The sequence below is a fragment of the Electrophorus electricus genome, chromosome 15 (assembly GCF_041902795.1).
Source record: "Electrophorus electricus isolate QZ-2024a chromosome 15, ASM4190279v1, whole genome shotgun sequence".
Taxonomy (NCBI): Eukaryota; Metazoa; Chordata; class Actinopteri; order Gymnotiformes; family Gymnotidae; genus Electrophorus; species Electrophorus electricus.
In genome coordinates, this window is record NC_137511.1 from 21,180,054 (window position 1) to 21,197,528 (window position 17,475).

Consider the following 17,475-nt stretch of genomic DNA (forward strand, 5'->3'; position numbering starts at 1 on the left):
ACCTTTTTCACACTTTGAAACATCTTTATATTCACCTTAAACACTGTTTCAGGGCAATAGATTGTGTGATGGACTAAAATGTAATGCGTTATAAGAAGAATCTTTACTTTGAAACTGTCCATTACCTTTTTCATAATTTGAAACAGCTTTGCATTCACCTTAAACACTGTTTCAGGGCAAGAGATTGTGTTTTAGACTAAAACGTAATGCTTTATAAGAAGAATCTTATTTTGAAACTCTTTTCTTTACCTTTTTCACACTATGAAACAGCTTTGTATTCGCCTTAAACACTGTTTCAGGGCAAGAGATTGTGCTTTGGACTAAATTGTAATGAATTATAAGAAGAATCTTTACTTTGAAACTCTGTGCTTTACCTTTTTCACACTATGAAACATATTTCTATTCGCCTTAAACACTGTTTCAGGGCAAGAGATTGTGCTTTGTACTAAAATGTAATGCGTTATAAGAAGAATCTTTACTTTGAAACTGTCCATTACCTTTTTCATAATTTGAAACAGCTTTGTATTCGCCTTAAACACTGTTTCAGGTCAAGAGATTGTGTTTTAGACTAAAACATAATGCTTTATAAGAAGAATCATATTTTGAAACTCTTTTCTTTACCTTTTTCACACTTTGAAACAGCTTTGTATTCGCCTTAAACACTGTTTCAGGGCAAGAGATTGTGCTTTAGACTAAAAGGTAAAGCATTATAAGAAGAATCTTTACTTCGAAACTCTGTTCTTTACCTTTTTCACACTATGAAACAGCTTTCTATTCGCCTTAAATACTGTTTCAGGGCAAGAGATTGTGCTTTGTACTAAAATGTAATGCGTTATAAGAAGAATCTTAACTTTGAAACTGTCCATTACCTTTTTCACACTATGAAAGAGCTTTGTATTCACCTTAAACACTGTTTCAGGGCAAGAGATTGTGCTTTGTACTAAAATGTAATGCATTATAAGAAGAATCTTTACTTTAAAACTCTGTGCTTTACCTTTTTCACACTATGAAACAGCTTTGTATTCACCTTAAACACTGTTTCAGGGCAAGAGATTGTGCTTTGTACTAAAATGTAATGCATTATAAGAAGAATCTTTACTTTGAAACTCTGTGCTTTACCTTTTTCACACTATGAAACAGCTTTGTATTCGACTTAAACATTGTTTGAGCGCAAGAGATTGTGCTTTGTACAAAAATGTATTGCATTATAAGAAACATCTTAAATTGAAATTCTGTTCTTTACCTTTTTCACACTGTGAAACAATATTGTAATCGCCTTAAACACTGTTTCAGGGCAAGAGATTGTGTTTTCGACTAAAACGTAATGCTTTTTAAGAAGAATCCTTACTTTGAAACTCTGTTCTTTACCTTTTTCACAGTATGAAACAGCTTTGTATTTGCCTTAAACACTGTTTCAGGGCAAGAGATTGTGCTTTGGACTAAATTGTAATGAATTATAAGAAGAATCTTTACTTTGAAACTCTGTGCTTTACCTTTTTCACACTATGAAACATATTTCTATTCGCCTTAAACACTGTTTCAGGGCAAGAGATTGTGCTTTGTACTAAAATGTAATGCGTTATAAGAAGAATCTTTACTTTGAAACTGTCCATTACCTTTTTCATAATTTGAAACAGCTTTGTATTCGCCTTAAACACTGTTTCAGGTCAAGAGATTGTGTTTTAGACTAAAACATAATGCTTTATAAGAAGAATCATATTTTGAAACTCTTTTCTTTACCTTTTTCACACTTTGAAACAGCTTTGTATTCGCCTTAAACACTGTTTCAGGGCAAGAGATTGTGCTTTAGACTAAAAGGTAAAGCATTATAAGAAGAATCTTTACTTCGAAACTCTGTTCTTTACCTTTTTCACACTATGAAACAGCTTTCTATTCGCCTTAAATACTGTTTCAGGGCAAGAGATTGTGCTTTGTACTAAAATGTAATGCGTTATAAGAAGAATCTTAACTTTGAAACTGTCCATTACCTTTTTCACACTATGAAAGAGCTTTGTATTCACCTTAAACACTGTTTCAGGGCAAGAGATTGTGCTTTGTACTAAAATGTAATGCATTATAAGAAGAATCTTTACTTTAAAACTCTGTGCTTTACCTTTTTCACACTATGAAACAGCTTTGTATTCACCTTAAACAATGTTTCAGGGCAAGAGATTGTGCTTTGTACTAAAATGTAATGCATTATAAGAAGAATCTTTACTTTGAAACTCTGTGCTTTACCTTTTTCACACTATGAAACAGCTTTGTATTCGACTTAAACATTGTTTGAGCGCAAGAGATTGTGCTTTGTACAAAAATGTATTGCATTATAAGAAACATCTTAAATTGAAATTCTGTTCTTTACCTTTTTCACACTGTGAAACAATATTGTAATCGCCTTAAACACTGTTTCAGGGCAAGAGATTGTGTTTTCGACTAAAACGTAATGCTTTTTAAGAAGAATCCTTACTTTGAAACTCTGTTCTTTACCTTTTTCACAGTATGAAACAGCTTTGTATTTGCCTTAAACACTGTTTCAGGGCAAGAGATTGTGTTTTCGACTAAAACGTAATGCTTTATAAGAATCTTATTTTGAAACTCTTTTCTTTACCTTTTTCACACTATGAAACAGCTTTGTATTCACCTTAAACACTGTTTCAGGGCAAGAGATTGTGCTTTGGACTAAATAGTAATGAATTATAAGAAGAATCTTTACTTTGAAACTCTGTGCTTTACCTTTTTCACACTATGAAACATCTTTCTATTCGCCTTAAACACTGTTTCAGGGCAAGAGATTGTGCTTTGTACTAAAATGTAATGCGTTATAAGAAGAATCTTTACTTTGAAACTGTCCATTACCTTTTTCATAATTTGAAACAGCTTTGTATTCGCCTTAAACACTGTTTCAGGGCAAGAGATTGTGTTTTAGACTAAAACGTAATGCTTTATAAGAAGAATCTTATTTTGAAACTCTTTTCTTTACCTTTTTCACAATATGAAACAGCTTTGTATTCACCTTAAACACTGTTTCAGGGCAAGAGATTGTGCTTTGGACTAAATTGTAATGCATTATAAGAAGAATCTTTACTTTGAAACTCTGTTCTTTACCTTTTTCACACTATGAAACAGCTTTGTATTCGAATTAAACATTGTTTCAGCGCAAGAGATTGTGCTTTGTACTAAAATGTATTGCATTATAAGAAAAATATTAAATTGAAATTCTGTTCTTTACCTTTTTCACACTGTGAAACAATATTGTAATCACCTTAAACACTGTTTCAGGGCAAGAGATTGTGTTTTCGACTAAAACGTAATGCTTTTTAAGAAGAATCCTTACTTTGAAACTCTGTTCTTTACCTTTTTCACAGTATGAAACAGCTTTGTATTTGCCTTAAACACTGTTTCAGGGCAAGAGATTGTGTTTTCGACTAAAACGTAATGCTTTTTAAGAATAATCCTTACTTTGAAACTCTGTTCTTTACCTTTTTCACACTATGAAACAGCTTTATATTCGCCTTAAACACTATTTCAGGGCAAGAGATTGTGCTTTAGACTAAAACGTAAAGCATTATAAGAAGAATCTTTACTTTGAAACTCTGTTCTTTACCTTTTTCACACTATGAAACAGCTTTCTATTCGCCTTAAACACTGTTTCAGGGCAAGAGATTGTGCTTTGTACTAAAATGTAATGCATTATGAGAAGAATCTTTACTTTGAAACTCTGTCCTTTACCTTTTTCACACTTTGAAACATCTTTATATTCACCTTAAACACTGTTTCAGGGCAAGAGTTTGTGCTTTGTACTAAAATGTAATGCGTTATAAGAAGAATCTCTACTTTGAAACTGTCCATTACCTTTTTCACACTATGAAACAGCTTTCTATTCGCCTTAAATACTGTTTCAGGGCAAGAGATTGTGCTTTGTACTAAAATGTATTGCATTATAAGAAAAATCTTAAATTGAAATTCTGTCCTTTACCTTTTTCACACTTTGAAACATCTTTATATTCGCCTTAAACACTGTTTCAGGGCAAGAGATTGTGTTTTAGACTAAAACGTAATGCTTTATAAGAAGAATCTTATTTTGAAACTCTTTTCTTTACCTTTTTCACACTATGAAACAGCTTTGTATTCGCCTTAAACACTGTTTCAGGGCAAGAGATTGTGCTTTCGACTAAATTATAATGCAATATAAGAAGAATCTTTACTTTGAAACTCTGTGCTTTACCTTTTTCATACTATGAAACTGCCTTGTATTCGACTTAAACATTGTTTCAGCGCAAGAGATTGTGCTTTGTACTAAAATGTATTGCATTATAAGAAAAATCTTAAATTGAAATTCTGTTCTTTACCTTTTTCACACTGTGAAACAATATTGTAATCGCCTTAAACACTGTTTCAGGGCAAGAGATTGTGTTTTCGACTAAAACGTAATGCTTTTTAAGAAGAATCCTTACTTTGAAACTCTGTTCTTTACCTTTTTCACAGTATGAAACAGCTTTATATTCACCTTAAACAATGTTTCAGGGCAAGAGATTGTGCTTTAGACTAAAACGTAAAGCATTATAAGAAGAATCTTTACTTTGAAACTCTGTCCTTTACCTTTTTAACACTTTGAAACATCTTTATATTCACCTTAAACACTGTTTCAGGGCAATAGATTGTGCTTTGTACTAAAATGTAATGCGTTATAAGAAGAATCTTTACTTTGAAACTGTCCATTACCTTTTTCATAATTTGAAACAGCTTTGTATTCGCCTTAAACACTGTTTCAGGGCAAGAGATTGTGTTTTAGACTAAAACGTAATGCTTTATAAGAAGAATCTTATTTTGAAACTCTTTTCTTTACCTTTTTCACACTATGAAACAGCTTTGTATTCGCCTTAAACACTGTTTCAGGGCAAGAGATTGTGCTTTGGACTAAATTGTAATGCATTATAAGAAGAATCTTTACTTTGAAACTCTGTTCTTTACCTTTTTCACACTATGAAACAGCTTTGTATTCGAATTAAACATTGTTTCAGCGCAAGAGATTGTGCTTTGTACTAAAATGTATTGCATTATAAGAAAAATATTAAATTGAAATTCTGTTCTTTACCTTTTTCACACTGTGAAACAATATTGTAATCACCTTAAACACTGTTTCAGGGCAAGAGATTGTGTTTTCGACTAAAACGTAATGCTTTTTAAGAAGAATCCTTACTTTGAAACTCTGTTCTTTACCTTTTTCACACTATGAAACAGCTTTATATTCGCCTTAAACACTGTTTCAGGGCAAGAGATTGTGCTTTAGACTAAAAGGTAAAGCATTATAAGAAGAATCTTTACTTCGAAACTCTGTTCTTTACTTTTTTCACACTATGAAACAGCTTTCTATTCGCCTTAAATACTGTTTCAGGGCAAGAGATTGTGCTTTGTACTAAAATGTAATGCGTTATAAGAAGAATCTTTACTTTGAAACTGTCCATTACCTTTTTCACACTATGAAACAGCTTTCTATTCGCCTTAAATACTGTTTCAGGGCAAGAGATTGTGCTTTGTACTAAAATGTATTGCATTATAAGAAAAATCTTAAATTGAAATTCTGTCCTTTACCTTTTTCACACTTTGAAACATCTTTATATTCACCTTAAACACTGTTTCAGGGCAATAGATTGTGCGATGGACTAAATTGTAATGCAATATAAGAAGAATCTTTACTTTGAAACTGTCCATTACCTTTTTTATAATTTGAAACAGCTTTGTATTCGCCTTAAACACTGTTTCAGGGCAAGAGATTGTGTTTTAGACTAAAACGTAATGCTTTATAAGAAGAATCTTATTTTGAAACTCTTTTCTTTACCTTTTTCACACTATGAAACAGCTTTGTATTCACCTTAAACACTGTTTCAGGGCAAGAGATTGTGCTTTGGACTAAATTGTAATGCAATATAAGAAGAATCTTTACTTTGAAACTCTGTTCTTTACCTTTTTCACACTATGAAACAGCTTTGTATTCGAATTAAACATTGTTTCAGCGCAAGAGATTGTGCTTTGTAATAAAATGTATTGCATTATAAGAAAAATATTAAATTGAAATTCTGTTCTTTACCTTTTTCACACTGTGAAACAATATTGTAATCACCTTAAACACTGTTTCAGGGCAAGAGATTGTGTTTTCGACTAAAACGTAATGCTTTTTAAGAAGAATCCTTACTTTGAAACTCTGTTCTTTACCTTTTTCACAGTATGAAACAGCTTTGTATTTGCCTTAAACACTGTTTCAGGGCAAGAGATTGTGTTTTCGACTAAAACGTAATGCTTTTTAAGAATAATCCTTACTTTGAAATTCTGTTCTTTACCTTTTTCACACTATGAAACAGCTTTCTATTCGCCTTAAACACTGTTTCAGGGCAAGAGATTGTGCTTTGTACTAAAATGTAATGCATTATGAGAAGAATCTTTACTTTGAAACTCTGTGCTTTACCTTTTTCACACTTTGAAACATCTTTATATTCACCTTAAACACTGTTTCAGGGCAAGAGATTGTGCTTTGTACTAAAATGTAATGCGTTATAAGAAGAATCTCTACTTTGAAACTGTCCATTACCTTTTTCACACTATGAAAGAGCTTTGTATTCACCTTAAACACTGTTTCAGGGCAAGAGATTGTGCTTTGGACTAAATTGTAATGCATTATAAGAAGAATCTTTACTTTGAAACTCTGTGCTTTACCTTTTTCACACTATGAAACAGCTTTGTATTCGACTTCAACATTGTTTCAGCGCAAGAGATTGTGCTTTGTAATAAAATGTATTGCATTATAAGAAAAATCTTAAATTGAAATTCTGTTCTTTACCTTTTTCACACTGTGAAACAATATTGTAATCGCCTTAAACACTGTTTCAGGGCAAGAGATTGTGTTTTCGACTAAAACGTAATGCTTTTTAAGAAGAATCCTTACTTTGAAACTCTGTTCTTTACCTTTTTCACACTATGAAACAGCTTTATATTCGCCTTAAACACTGTTTCAGGGCAAGAGATTGTGCTTTAGACTAAAACGTAAAGCATTATAAGAAGAATCTTTACTTTGAAACTGTTCTTTACCTTTTTCACACTATGAAACAGCTTTCTATTCGCCTTAAACACTGTTTCAGGGCAAGAGATTGTGCTTTGTACTAAAATGTAATGCATTATGAGAAGAATCTTTACTTTGAAACTGTCCATTACCTTTTTCACACTATGAAAGAGCTTTGTATTCACCTTAAACACTGTTTCAGGGCAAGAGATTGTGCTTTGTACTAAAATGTAATGCATTATAAGAAGAATCTTTACTTTAAAACTCTGTGCTTTACCTTTTTCACACTATGAAACAGCTTTGTATTCACCTTAAACACTGTTTCAGGGCAAGAGATTGTGCTTTGTACTAAAATGTAATGCATTATAAGAAGAATCTTTACTTTGAAACTCTGTGCTTTACCTTTTTCACACTATGAAACAGCTTTGTATTCGACTTAAACATTGTTTGAGCGCAAGAGATTGTGCTTTGTACTAAAATGTATTGCATTATAAGAAACATCTTAAATTGAAATTCTGTTCTTTACCTTTTTCACACTGTGAAACAATATTGTAATCGCCTTAAACACTGTTTCAGGGTAAGAGATTGTGTTTTCGACTAAAACGTAATGCTTTTTAAGAAGAATCCTTACTTTGAAACTCTGTTCTTTACCTTTTTCACAGTATGAAACAGCTTTGTATTTGCCTTAAACACTGTTTCAGGGCAAGAGATTGTGTTTTCGACTAAAACGTAATGCTTTATAAGAATCTTATTTTGAAACTCTTTTCTTTACCTTTTTCACAATATGAAACAGCTTTGTATTCGCCTTAAACACTGTTTCAGGGCAAGAGATTGTGCTTTGGACTAAATTGTAATGCATTATAAGAAGAATCTTTACTTTGAAACTCTGTTCTTTACCTTTTTCACACTTTGAAACATCTTTATATTCACCTTAAACACTGTTTCAGGGCAAGAGATTGTGCTTTGTACTAAAATGTAATGCGTTATAAGAAGAATCTCTACTTTGAAACTGTCCATTACCTTTTTCACACTATGAAAGAGCTTTGTATTCACCTTAAACACTGTTTCAGGGCAAGAGATTGTGCTTTGGACTAAATTGTAATGCATTATAAGAAGAATCTTTACTTTGAAACTCTGTGCTTTACCTTTTTCACACTATGAAACAGCTTTGTATTCGACTTCAACATTGTTTCAGCGCAAGAGATTGTGCTTTGTAATAAAATGTATTGCATTATAAGAAAAATCTTAAATTGAAATTCTGTTCTTTACCTTTTTCACACTGTGAAACAATATTGTAATCGCCTTAAACACTGTTTCAGGGCAAGAGATTGTGTTTTCGACTAAAACGTAATGCTTTTTAAGAAGAATCCTTACTTTGAAACTCTGTTCTTTACCTTTTTCACACTATGAAACAGCTTTATATTCGCCTTAAACACTGTTTCAGGGCAAGAGATTGTGCTTTAGACTAAAACGTAAAGCATTATAAGAAGAATCTTTACTTTGAAACTGTTCTTTACCTTTTTCACACTATGAAACAGCTTTCTATTCGCCTTAAACACTGTTTCAGGGTAAGAGATTGTGCTTTGTACTAAAATGTAATGCATTATGAGAAGAATCTTTACTTTGAAACTCTGTCCTTTACCTTTTTCACACTTTGAAACATCTTTATATTCACCTTAAACACTGTTTCAGGGCAATAGATTGTGTGATGGACTAAAATGTAATGCGTTATAAGAAGAATCTTTACTTTGAAACTGTCCATTACCTTTTTCATAATTTGAAACAGCTTTGCATTCACCTTAAACACTGTTTCAGGGCAAGAGATTGTGTTTTAGACTAAAACGTAATGCTTTATAAGAAGAATCATATTTTGAAACTCTTTTCTTTACCTTTTTCACACTTTGAAACAGCTTTGTATTCGCCTTAAACACTGTTTCAGGGCAAGAGATTGTGCTTTAGACTAAAAGGTAAAGCATTATAAGAAGAATCTTTACTTCGAAACTCTGTTCTTTACCTTTTTCACACTATGAAACAGCTTTCTATTCGCCTTAAATACTGTTTCAGGGCAAGAGATTGTGCTTTGTACTAAAATGTAATGCGTTATAAGAAGAATCTTAACTTTGAAACTGTCCATTACCTTTTTCACACTATGAAAGAGCTTTGTATTCACCTTAAACACTGTTTCAGGGCAAGAGATTGTGCTTTGTACTAAAATGTAATGCATTATAAGAAGAATCTTTAAATTAAAACTCTGTGCTTTACCTTTTTCACACTATGAAACAGCTTTGTATTCACCTTAAACACTGTTTCAGGGCAAGAGATTGTGCTTTGTACTAAAATGTAATGCATTATAAGAAGAATCTTTACTTTGAAACTCTGTGCTTTACCTTTTTCACACTATGAAACAGCTTTGTATTCGACTTAAACATTGTTTGAGCGCAAGAGATTGTGCTTTGTACTAAAATGTATTGCATTATAAGAAACATCTTAAATTGAAATTCTGTTCTTTACCTTTTTCACACTGTGAAACAATATTGTAATCGCCTTAAACACTGTTTCAGGGTAAGAGATTGTGTTTTCGACTAAAACGTAATGCTTTTTAAGAAGAATCCTTACTTTGAAACTCTGTTCTTTACCTTTTTCACAGTATGAAACAGCTTTGTATTTGCCTTAAACACTGTTTCAGGGCAAGAGATTGTGTTTTCGACTAAAACGTAATGCTTTATAAGAATCTTATTTTGAAACTCTTTTCTTTACCTTTTTCACAATATGAAACAGCTTTGTATTCGCCTTAAACACTGTTTCAGGGCAAGAGATTGTGCTTTGGACTAAATTGTAATGCATTATAAGAAGAATCTTTACTTTGAAACTCTGTTCTTTACCTTTTTCACACTATGAAACAGCTTTGTATTCGAATTAAACATTGTTTCAGCGCAAGAGATTGTGCTTTGTACTAAAATGTATTGCATTATAAGAAAAATATTAAATTGAAATTCTGTTCTTTACCTTTTTCACACTGTGAAACAATATTGTAATCACCTTAAACACTGTTTCAGGGCAAGAGATTGTGTTTTCGACTAAAACGTAATGCTTTTTAAGAAGAATCCTTACTTTGAAACTCTGTTCTTTACCTTTTTCACAGTATGAAACAGCTTTGTATTTGCCTTAAACACTGTTTCAGGGCAAGAGATTGTGTTTTCGACTAAAACGTAATGCTTTTTAAGAATAATCCTTACTTTGAAACTCTGTTCTTTACCTTTTTCACACTATGAAACAGCTTTATATTCGCCTTAAACACTATTTCAGGGCAAGAGATTGTGCTTTAGACTAAAACGTAAAGCATTATAAGAAGAATCTTTACTTTGAAACTCTGTTCTTTACCTTTTTCACACTATGAAACAGCTTTCTATTCGCCTTAAACACTGTTTCAGGGCAAGAGATTGTGCTTTGTACTAAAATGTAATGCATTATGAGAAGATTCTTTACTTTGAAACTCTGTCCTTTACCTTTTTCACACTTTGAAACATCTTTATATTCACCTTAAACACTGTTTCAGGGCAAGAGATTGTGCTTTGTACTAAAATGTAATGCGTTATAAGAAGAATCTCTACTTTGAAACTGTCCATTACCTTTTTCACACTATGAAAGAGCTTTGTATTCACCTTAAACACTGTTTCAGGGCAAGAGATTGTGCTTTGGACTAAATTGTAATGCATTATAAGAAGAATCTTTACTTTGAAACTCTGTGCTTTACCTTTTTCACACTATGAAACAGCTTTGTATTCGACTTAAACATTGTTTCAGCGCAAGAGATTGTGCTTTGTAATAAAATGTATTGCATTATAAGAAAAATCTTAAATTGAAATTCTGTTCTTTACCTTTTTCACACTGTGAAACAATATAGTAATCACCTTAAACACTGTTTCAGGGCAAGAGATTGTGTTTTCGACTAAAACGTAATGCTTTTTAAGAAGAATCCTTACTTTGAAACTCTGTTCTTTACCTTTTTCACAGTATGAAGCAGCTTTGTATTTGCCTTAAACACTGTTTCAGGGTAAGAGATTGTGTTTTCGACTAAAACGTAATGCTTTTTAAGAAGAATCCTTACTTTGAAACTCTGTTCTTTACCTTTTTCACACTATGAAACAGCTTTATATTCGCCTTAAACACTGTTTCAGGGCAAGAGATTGTGCTTTAGACTAAAACGTAAAGCATTATAAGAAGAATCTTTACTTTGAAACTCTGTTCTTTACCTTTTTCACACTATGAAACAGCTTTCTATTCGCCTTAAACACTGTTTCAGGGCAAGAGATTGTGCTTTGTACTAAAATGTAATGCATTATGAGAAGAATCTTTACTTTGAAACTCTGTGCTTTACCTTTTTAACACTATGAAACATCTTTCTATTCGCCTTAAACACTGTTTCAGGGCAAGAGATTGTGCTTTGTACTAAAATGTAATGCGTTATAAGAAGAATCTTTACTTTGAAACTGTCCATTACATTTTTCATAAATTGAAACAGATTTGTATTCGCCTTAAACACTGTTTCAGGGCAAGAGATTGTGTTTTAGACTAAAACGTAATGCTTTATAAGAAGAATCTTATTTTGAAACTCTTTTCTTTACCTTTTTCACAGTATGAAACAGCTTTGTATTTGCCTTAAACACTGTTTCAGGGCAAGAGATTGTGTTTTCGACTAAAACGTAATGCTTTATAAGAATCTTATTTTGAAACTCTTTTCTTTACCTTTTTCACACTATGAAACAGCTTTGTATTCGCCTTAAACACTGTTTCAGTTCAAGAGATTGTGCTTTGGACTAAATTGTAATGCATTATAAGAAGAATCTTTACTTTGAAACTCTGTGCTTTACCTTTTTCACACTATGAAACATCTTTCTATTCGCCTTAAACACTGTTTCAGGGCAAGAGATTGTGCTTTGTACTAAAATGTAATGCGTTATAAGAAGAATCTTTACTTTGAAACTGTCCATTACCTTTTTCATAATTTGAAACAGCTTTGTATTCGCCTTAAACACTGTTTCAGGGCAAGAGATTGTGTTTTAGACTAAAACGTAATGCTTTATAAGAAGAATCTTATTTTGAAACTCTTTTCTTTACCTTTTTCACAATATGAAACAGCTTTGTATTCGCCTTAAACACTGTTTCAGGGCAAGAGATTGTGCTTTGGACTAAATTGTAATGCATTATAAGAAGAATCTTTACTTTGAAACTCTGTTCTTTACCTTTTTCACACTATGAAACAGCTTTGTATTCGAATTAAACATTGTTTCAGTGCAAGAGATTGTGCTTTGTACTAAAATGTATTGCATTATAAGAAAAATATTAAATTGAAATTCTGTTCTTTACCTTTTTCACACTGTGAAACAATATTGTAATCACCTTAAACACTGTTTCAGGGCAAGAGATTGTGTTTTCGACTAAAACGTAATGCTTTTTAAGAAGAATCCTTACTTTGAAACTCTGTTTTTACCTTTTTCACAGTATGAAACAGCTTTGTATTTGCCTTAAACACTGTTTCAGGGCAAGAGATTGTGTTTTTGACTAAAACGTAATGCTTTTTAAGAATAATCTTACTTTGAAACTCTGTTCTTTACCTTTTTCACACTATGAAACAGCTTTATATTCGCCTTAAACACTATTTCAGGGCAAGAGATTGTGCTTTAGACTAAAACGTAAAGCATTATAACAAGAATCTTTACTTTGAAACTCTGTTCTTTACCTTTTTCACACTATGAAACAGCTTTCTATTCGCCTTAAACACTGTTTCAGGGCAAGAGATTGTGCTTTGTACCAAAATGTAATGCATTATGAGAAGAATCTTTACTTTGAAACTCTGTCCTTTACCTTTTTCACACTTTGAAACATCTTTATATTCACCTTAAACACTGTTTCAGGGCAAGAGATTGTGCTTTGTACTAAAATGTAATGCGTTATAAGAAGAATCTCTACTTTGAAACTGTCCATTACCTTTTTCACACTATGAAAGAGCTTTGTATTCACCTTAAACACTGTTTCAGGGCAAGAGATTGTGCTTTGTACTAAAATGTATTGCATTATAAGAAAAATCTTAAATTGAAATTCTGTCCTTTACCTTTTTCACACTTTGAAACATCTTTATATTCACCTTAAACACTGTTTCAGGGCAATAGATTGTGCGATGGACTAAATTGTAATGCAAAATAAGAAGAATCTTTACTTTGAAACTCTGTGCTTTACCTTTTTCATAATTTGAAACAGCTTTGTATTCGCCTTAAACACTGTTTCAGGGCAAGAGATTGTGTTTTCGACTAAAACGTAAAGCTTTATAAGAAGAATCTTATTTTGAAACTCTGTGCTTTACCTTTTTCATACTATGAAACAGCCTTGTATTCGACTTAAACATTGTTTCAGCGCAAGAGATTGTGCTTTGTAATAAAATGTATTGCATTATAAGAAAAATCTTAAATTGAAATTCTGTTCTTTACCTTTTTCACACTGTGAAACAATATTGTAATCGCCTTAAACACTGTTTCAGGGCAAGAGATTGTGTTTTCGACTAAAACGTAATGCTTTTTAAGAAGAATCCTTACTTTGAAACTCTGTTCTTTACCTTTTTCACAGTATGAAACAGCTTTATATTCACCTTAAACAATGTTTCAGGGCAAGAGATTGTGCTTTAGACTAAAACGTAAAGCATTATAAGAAGAATCTTTACTTTGAAACTCTGTCCTTTACCTTTTTAACACTTTGAAACATCTTTATATTCACCTTAAACACTGTTTCAGGGCAAGAGATTGTGCTTTGTACTAAAATGTAATGCGTTATAAGAAGAATCTCTACTTTGAAACTGTCCATTACCTTTTTCACACTATGAAAGAGCTTTGTATTCACCTTAAACACTGTTTCAGGGCAATAGATTATGCGATCGACTAAAATGTAATGCGTTATAAGAAGAATCTTTACTTTGAAACTGTCCATTACCTTTTTCATAATTTGAAACAGCTTTGTATTCACCTTAAACACTGTTTCAGGGCAAGAGATTGTGTTTTAGACTAAAACGTAATGCTTTATATGAAGAATCTTATTTTGAAACTCTTTTCTTTACCTTTTTCACACTATGAAACAGCTTTGTATTCGCCTTAAACACTGTTTCAGTTCAAGAGATTGTGCTTTGGACTAAATTGTAATGCATTATAAGAAGAATCTTTACTTTGAAACTCTGTGCTTTACCTTTTTCACACTATGAAACAGCTTTGTATTCGACTTAAACATTGTTTCAGCGCAAGAGATTGTGCTTTGTACTAAAATGTATTGCATTATAAGAAAAATATTAAATTGAAATTCTGTTCTTTACCTTTTTCACACTGTGAAACAATATAGTAATCACCTTAAACACTGTTTCAGGGCAAGAGATTGTGTTTTCGACTAAAACGTAATGCTTTTTAAGAAGAATCCTTACTTTGAAACTCTGTTCTTTACCTTTTTCACAGTATGAAGCAGCTTTGTATTTGCCTTAAACACTGTTTCAGGGCAAGAGATTGTGTTTTCGACTAAAACGTAATGCTTTTTAAGAAGAATCCTTACTTTGAAACTCTGTTCTTTACCTTTTTCACACTATGAAACAGCTTTATATTCGCCTTAAACACTGTTTCAGGGCAAGAGATTGTGCTTTAGACTAAAACGTAAAGCATTATAAGAAGAATCTTTACTTTGAAACTCTGTTCTTTACCTTTTTCACACTATGAAACAGCTTTCTATTCGCCTTAAACACTGTTTCAGGGCAAGAGATTGTGCTTTGTACTAAAATGTAATGCATTATGAGAAGAATCTTTACTTTGAAACTCTGTGCTTTACCTTTTTAACACTATGAAACATCTTTCTATTCGCCTTAAACACTGTTTCAGGGCAAGAGATTGTGCTTTGTACTAAAATGTAATGCGTTATAAGAAGAATCTTTACTTTGAAACTGTCCATTACATTTTTCATAATTTGAAACAGATTTGTATTCGCCTTAAACACTGTTTCAGGGCAAGAGATTGTGTTTTAGACTAAAACGTAATGCTTTATAAGAAGAATCTTATTTTGAAACTCTTTTCTTTACCTTTTTCACACTATGAAACAGCTTTGTATTCGCCTTAAACACTGTTTCAGGTCAAGAGATTGTGCTTTGGACTAAATTGTAATGCATTATAAGAAGAATCTTTACTTTGAAACTCTGTGCTTTACCTTTTTCACACTATGAAACAGCTTTGTATTCGACTTAAACATTGTTTCAGCGCAAGAGATTGTGCTTTGTACTAAAATGTATTGCATTATAAGAAAAATATTAAATTGAAATTCTGTTCTTTACCTTTTTCACACTGTGAAACAATATTGTAATCACCTTAAACACTGTTTCAGGGCAAGAGATTGTGCTTTGTACTAAAATGTAATGCGTTATAAGAAGAATCTTTACTTTGAAACTGTCCATTACCTTTTTCACACTATGAAAGAGCTTTGTATTCACCTTAAACACTGTTTCAGGGCAAGAGATTGTGCTTTGTACTAAAATGTATTGCATTATAAGAAAAATCTTAAATTGAAATTCTGTCCTTTACCTTTTTCACACTTTGAAACATCTTTATATTCACCTTAAACACTGTTTCAGGGCAATAGATTGTGCGATGGACTAAATTGTAATGCAAAATAAGAAGAATCTTTACTTTGAAACTCTGTGCTTTACCTTTTTCATAATTTGAAACAGCTTTGTATTCGCCTTAAACACTGTTTCAGGGCAAGAGATTGTGTTTTCGACTAAAACGTAAAGCTTTATAAGAAGAATCTTATTTTGAAACTCTGTGCTTTACCTTTTTCATACTATGAAACAGCCTTGTATTCGACTTAAACATTGTTTCAGCGCAAGAGATTGTGCTTTGTAATAAAATGTATTGCATTATAAGAAAAATCTTAAATTGAAATTCTGTTCTTTACCTTTTTCACACTGTGAAACAATATTGTAATCGCCTTAAACACTGTTTCAGGGCAAGAGATTGTGTTTTCGACTAAAACGTAATGCTTTTTAAGAAGAATCCTTACTTTGAAACTCTGTTCTTTACCTTTTTCACAGTATGAAACAGCTTTATATTCACCTTAAACAATGTTTCAGGGCAAGAGATTGTGCTTTAGACTAAAACGTAAAGCATTATAAGAAGAATCTTTACTTTGAAACTCTGTCCTTTACCTTTTTAACACTTTGAAACATCTTTATATTCACCTTAAACACTGTTTCAGGGCAAGAGATTGTGCTTTGTACTAAAATGTAATGCGTTATAAGAAGAATCTCTACTTTGAAACTGTCCATTACCTTTTTCACACTATGAAAGAGCTTTGTATTCACCTTAAACACTGTTTCAGGGCAATAGATTATGCGATCGACTAAAATGTAATGCGTTATAAGAAGAATCTTTACTTTGAAACTGTCCATTACCTTTTTCATAATTTGAAACAGCTTTGTATTCACCTTAAACACTGTTTCAGGGCAAGAGATTGTGTTTTAGACTAAAACGTAATGCTTTATATGAAGAATCTTATTTTGAAACTCTTTTCTTTACCTTTTTCACACTATGAAACAGCTTTGTATTCGCCTTAAACACTGTTTCAGTTCAAGAGATTGTGCTTTGGACTAAATTGTAATGCATTATAAGAAGAATCTTTACTTTGAAACTCTGTGCTTTACCTTTTTCACACTATGAAACAGCTTTGTATTCGACTTAAACATTGTTTCAGCGCAAGAGATTGTGCTTTGTACTAAAATGTATTGCATTATAAGAAAAATATTAAATTGAAATTCTGTTCTTTACCTTTTTCACACTGTGAAACAATATAGTAATCACCTTAAACACTGTTTCAGGGCAAGAGATTGTGTTTTCGACTAAAACGTAATGCTTTTTAAGAAGAATCCTTACTTTGAAACTCTGTTCTTTACCTTTTTCACAGTATGAAGCAGCTTTGTATTTGCCTTAAACACTGTTTCAGGGCAAGAGATTGTGTTTTCGACTAAAACGTAATGCTTTTTAAGAAGAATCCTTACTTTGAAACTCTGTTCTTTACCTTTTTCACACTATGAAACAGCTTTATATTCGCCTTAAACACTGTTTCAGGGCAAGAGATTGTGCTTTAGACTAAAACGTAAAGCATTATAAGAAGAATCTTTACTTTGAAACTCTGTTCTTTACCTTTTTCACACTATGAAACAGCTTTCTATTCGCCTTAAACACTGTTTCAGGGCAAGAGATTGTGCTTTGTACTAAAATGTAATGCATTATGAGAAGAATCTTTACTTTGAAACTCTGTGCTTTACCTTTTTAACACTATGAAACATCTTTCTATTCGCCTTAAACACTGTTTCAGGGCAAGAGATTGTGCTTTGTACTAAAATGTAA